Source organism: Salvia splendens, chromosome 1 (genome assembly GCF_004379255.2).
Source record: "Salvia splendens isolate huo1 chromosome 1, SspV2, whole genome shotgun sequence".
NCBI lineage: Eukaryota > Viridiplantae > Streptophyta > Magnoliopsida > Lamiales > Lamiaceae > Salvia > Salvia splendens.
In genome coordinates, this window is record NC_056032.1 from 38000932 (window position 1) to 38007467 (window position 6536).

Sequence of the window (6536 nt, forward strand, 5' to 3'; positions counted from 1 at the left end):
TAGGAAAGCTTGGTTTTGGCATCGACGTCTAGGGCATCCTTCATCAGGTTATTTAAAAATGTTGTTTCCTGATATTGTTCATAAGCATGACATGTATTGCGAAACCTGTTTTTTAGCTAAAAGTCGTCGAACCTCTTATCCTTTAAATAATACTCGCATTGAGACTTTATTTTCCTTAGTACATTCTGACGTATGGGTGGCCCGCACCAATTACTGGAGGACAAGGTTTTAGATACTACTTAGTATGTGTCGATGACTGTACAAGCATGACTTGGGTATATTTCATGAAACAAAAATCTGAAGTCTTTGCACATTTCTCCTTCTTATATAACCTTATACAAACCCAGTTCTAGAAAACCATAAAAATCCTTAGGTAAGATAATGGGGGAGAGTTCGTTAATTATAGCATGAAACAATTCTTCCAAGAAAAAGGCCTCATACACCAAACTACCTGTGTTTATACTCCCGAACAAAATGGTGTAGCCGAGAGGAAAAATCAAACTTTTCTAGAAATGACCCGATCAATGCTCATTGAATCAAAAGCCCCAAAACATTTCTGGCCTGAAGCTATTGCCACATCAACCTATCTTTTAAACCGTTTACCCACCAGTATCCTCAAATACCAAACCCGGTTACAAGTTCTATCCACCCTGACAAAAATTCCTCCTTTCTTGACTCTAGAACCTCGTTTCATCGGATGCTCTGTTTTTGTTCATATCCCAAAACACGAAAGAACTAAATTGTCTCCTTGTGCCATTAAATGTGTGTTTGTTGGTTACAGAGTTAATCAGAAGGGGTATAGATGTTTTGACCCTAAAACCAGTCACATGTTCACCACAATGAACTGCAACTTTCTTGAAACGAGTATTTTTTTTATCCATCTTAGTAGTCAGGGGGAGAGTAGTACTACATACTGGCTAAGCTGGATATGAATACCAATGCCAAGCAGTCCTGTGGCGGACCTAACAGAGAAGACAGTACGCAGTACCGCTGAGCAGGTCCCTGATGTAGTGGAATCCATCGTGGAAAGTGACAATGCTTCGACTATCTCTCCGATGCGGATATCCAATGTAAGTACTCATATCCTGTGGATACAAATGTTGTTTCTACTGATATTGTGGTTCTGGAAGATACTGAAAATAGGAAGGAGAAAGTGATGCCTCCGTGGAAGTAGAAGGATTAGATCCAGATACGGGTGGATACATACTTCCACCTATATCAAACAGAGGACTCCCACCAAAGAGATATAAACCCGAGAGGATTAACAGAAAAACACAGTATTAAGTGGCGAATCTGGTAAAGGGACATTTGTCGGAGATGACTCAAGCATTTGAGGATGCTTTGTTCGAGGAAGAAGAAATCCCACAATCATGGGAGGAAGCAATGTGACACAAGCACTGGAGGGAGGCTATGAAGAAAGAAATAGATGCATTGATATGAAATGCAACATGAGAGAAGTGTGTTGTACCAAGAGGAAAACGACCAGTGGGGTGTCGCTGGGTGTTTACTATCAAGAGAAGACCTGATGGCTCAATAGAGAGATATAAAGCCCGACTCTTGGCAAAGGGGTACAAACAAACATATGGAGTTTACTATTCAGAAAATTTCTCTTCAGTGGATAAGATGAATACCGTTCGCGTGCTATTGTCAGTAGCAGCAAACAGAGACTAGCCTCTGCATCAGTTTGATGTCACAAATGCCTTCCTTCATGGCAAGCTAAAGAAAGAACAAGAAGTTTACATGGAAGCACCTCCAGGGTTTACTACAGACATCAAGATAGGAAAAGGGTGTCGCTTGAAGAAAATATTGTACGGGCTAAAACAATCCCCAAGAGTGTGGTTTGGAAGATTTGCTGGAGCAATGAAAAGTTATGGGTATAAGCAGAACAACTGAGATCATACACTGCTCTTGAAGAAGCGAGGAGATAAGATCACTTGTTTAATTATATACGTGGATGATATGATTGTTACTGGTGATGACTTAGAAGAGATTGAAAATTTGAAGAAGAATCTGTTCCAAGAGTTTGAGATGAAAGACTGAGAGATCTAAAATACTTTCTAGGCATTGAGGTTCTCAGATCACCGAAGGGAATCTTCCAAAGGCAGGGAAAATACATTCTAAACATACTGGCAGAAACATGTCTACTAGAGTGTAAACCAGCAGACACACCTATGGCAGTAAACCACAGATTACAGATCAAGGATGAAGCTGAGCTGGCTGATCGAAGTTGATATCAGCGGTTAGTCGAAAAACTCATTTATCTCTCACACACTAGACCTGATATTGTTTATGCAGTTGGAATTATGAGTCAATTTATTCACAAGCCACAAGCTGATCATATAGAGGAAGCACTCAGGATCTGTCGGTACTTAAAAGGCACTACTGGGCATGGAGTGATGTTCTTGAAGAATGGACATCTTGAGATTCACGGATTCACCGATGCTGATTGGGCAGGAAATCCCAACGACATGAAGTCTAAAGCAGGTTATTTTACCTTCGTTGGTGGGAATTTAGTGACTTGGAAGAGTAAAAAGCAAAAGGTGGTGGCCTTATCAAGTGCAGAGGCAGAGTTTCGTGGGATTAAAAGTGGTTTGACTGAAATACTATGGCTGAGAAGATTGATGAGAGAAATCAACTTGCCTCCTAACAAATGTCAATTATACTGTGACAATAAAGCTGCTATAAACATCTAAGAGAATCCAGGGCAACATGACAGGACTAAGCATGTTGAGGTAGATAGACACTTTATTAAGGAGAACATTGAAAATGGCATTGTGGAGTTTCCATTTGTCAGATCTGAAGACCAGCTTGCTGATATACTGACCAAAACAGTTAATGTCAGAAGCTTTGAAGAAGTATTGTGCAAATTGAGTGTTGGAGATCCCACCATTCAATTTGAGCGGGTGTTAGAAATAAGGTAAGATTTCTTTAGAATCAATTACTCTAATCAAGGAATGAGTGAATATTTTGTATTAATTAGGAGATTTGATTATTCCTTATTTAGGAAAAATCATACCAGGTACATCATACCCTATGCCCTATTTAAATGGAGTAAAACTCAATGAAAAACTCACTCAAATTCGGTACCATACCTTATTTTCAGTATGTCATATCTAAATTCGGTATACCGTACTTTTGCGGTATACCAGAGTTTTACGGTATATCGGACTACAATACGACATACCAAAATATCATTATTTTGTAAATAATTCTAAATACAAACACAAATGAAAATAAAATTTTAAAAATACTTAGAAAACATGAAATTTAATCAAACTCAAACATATTCAATGAAAAAACTGCAACAATTAAACTCCATGCAATCACATAACATTCAACTATATTTGTTTGGAACTAATTTAACTAAAATCTTATATTTGTTTGAAACTAATAGATTCAACGATATCAAGTTTTCCTAATTGAGTTTATTTGATTTTATATTTACATGATTACCCGACAACTATAATGAGGCAAGCTTTGATTTCTACATGTAAATATTTATTTGTTTGGTAAAAGTATGAATTTATTTGATATAATTTGGAATATATTGATATCGGTATATACCGAAAATTAAGGTATATACCATATTTTCGGTATATACCGTATTTTCGGTATACCCCGGTATATGAAAATTCATACCGTTACCGTACCGAAATAAATCGGTAAGGTATGATACCTTACCGAAAATTGCGGTATACCGAAAATCCGGTATTTTCGGTATTTTTTTGATACGGTAAATGCGGTATTTCGTTATTTTTACCCAACCCTAATTATAAACACAAAAATGCAATATACATTTGTAGAAGTGATAGATGAATTTTGGCATATTGCATTTTCATTATATGCATATTGCATATTTTATTGTTGAGTTTTGCATTTTAGATATTGACTGTTTAATTTGCATTTTATATATAGACGAATTGCATTTATATATAGTTTTGCATTGTAGACAATTTATGTAAAAATGCAAAACTTAACAATATAAAATGCAAATTGCCTATAACAAAAATGTAATCTACGGAAATGCATGTACAACTCCACAAATATATATTGCATTTTTGTGTTTACAATATTGCATTTTTTCGTGCCACGTGGCAGCACGTGATTGGATGTACGGTAATACTCTAATTAAGGATGCACCCTAGTGTTCCCCTATATTGATATTCATAAATGGATATGGATATGGATATGGATATGGATATGGATATATTGTTGTTCGACGCTATCATCTACTATTACATTTACATTACCGATCAATGAATTGATGGACATTGATACATTCATAACTATATTGATATTCATGAATACTTGTGTGGATATATTAGTAAGACTGGGATTATCGGTTAGAAATGGCCGACCTCCATGTAATTAGCTAATTAATTAATGAAAATGAAGTAAATAGTCTCTCTCACACTTCGGCCGTGGTCGGATGGAATGTAACCACCGACCGCTTGGTCTCTCAATTCATTTCATGATTCATCCAATGCAACGGCGGACCTACGTGGAGACATGGGGTCCTTGGAACTAGGGATGTCAATCGGGCAGACCCATTGGGTTTCGGGTCAACCCTACTCGGGTTGCGGGTCAATCGGATGCGGGTTAATCGGGTTGTGATTTCTTTCGGGTTATAAAAGTTCAACCCTAACCCTAAAAGCTCGGGTTTCAGGCTAGCCCAGTGGGTTAATCGGGTTCCTACCGATAAGATTAACATACAATCAATCCAATAAATAATGATGAAAATTAGTTGTATTCATAAAATGTAAAATATTTAATTATGATAAATTTGAGATATATGCTTAAACTCAATCATAAACATGATCAGATACTAATATTTGAGATATTTCGTGAAATTTTAATGCATGTTTTAGAAATTTTAATATTTTTTAGTGAATCTGAAGTTTTTAATTTATTTATCAATTATTATATTAATAAAAATTAAATATAATTTGTATATTTAATATATAAAACCATAAAGTTATTTTTTTGTTATCTATATTATAAAATTAATCAATGAGGTGTCGAATTATGAGTAAAAAAATAGAATAATAGAAAATTTATCGGGTGTTCGGGTCTGGCCCTAACGAGTTGTGGGTTAATCGGATGCGGGCTAATCGAGTTTTAATTTTATCGGGCTAGAAATTTTCAACCCTAACCCTCTAAATTTGGCTGGCTATTCGAGCCAACCCACGAGTTGCAGGCTACAGTGACATCCCTACTTGGAAACCCCGTCCATTTTCGTTTTCATTACGTATAATATATTCATAGAACACAAAAGAAATTACTATGTAGCCAAGAGCTGGCAGGCGTTCTATTCTTTTTTAGCTTAACAGTTGCTCCTACTTCGTTTTATCTATTTATATTTTCATAGCTTATTAATTCCTTAGTTGATAATTAATTAGTTTGTATATATTTTGCACTAGTAATTTTATGATTTTTTTATTTTTTTATTTGTGGAAATATTGTGACTACAAGATCATAAAGACACGAATTTTTATATTTTAAGAATAAAGACCAATTCATTATATTAATGCACACATTATATACTTTCATATCATATAAATTTAATTCTACAATTATATTTTTATTTTAAAATAAATATATTTTTCAATTATTTTTTACGCGGACATTATCATCACATACAAAAATAGTTTGGACCCCCACAATATAAATCCTGTGTGTCTGCCACTTATCCAATGAGATTGCAATCTCATTGGTTGATATTTAAAAAAATGTTAATATATCTTTAATATATTATATTAAAAATTAAAAAAATTACCAAAATTCATAATTTTTCATTGTCTATAAACAAATTTCACATTTGCTATAGTTTTGCACACAAAAATATCTCATATTTTCTCCTCATATAATTTGTCTTCTTTGGTATAATTTATTACTTTTAGTCTCCTTTGTTGTTCATCATGATGATGAGAATAATATATCTCCGATTCTAAAAATTTATATACAGCCCAAAATTTAGTCCTTCCCAAAGCTCCATTTTCAATTATTGTAATTTAAGTTTTTTGTATTTGTTTGTTTTTTTAATTTTGTAGTTGGTCATTTATTGATTTTTTTAATAAATTTTATTATTCAATAATAAATATTTCATGTAATAATATTATTATTAAAAAATTAAAAAATTTATACTATAATGGTGTGGTTGGATGGTCATTGATAAACCATCAGAAAATGTATGGTTGAGTTTGATGAATATTGATGGTGTGAGGAAGATAGAAATTAATTAAATATTAAAAAAATGGATTATTAGGTTGGATTGAGTGGTTGCTCATAAGCATGACACCTTGGTCTAATGTTGTAATTTGACTTGACGTCAACAAATATTTACCTCTGTCTCAAACTACAACAAATATTTACTACCTCTGTTTCAAACTACTTGCACTATTTTTACTTTAAGTAAGAGTTAGGGCATAATATATTAGAGGTAATCAACTGTTCTAATAAGTGCTCTTATTATACTCAAATTCTAATTTATTAAACTTGTTACTCAATCCATAATTTACGATTTGAAAAGAAAAGTG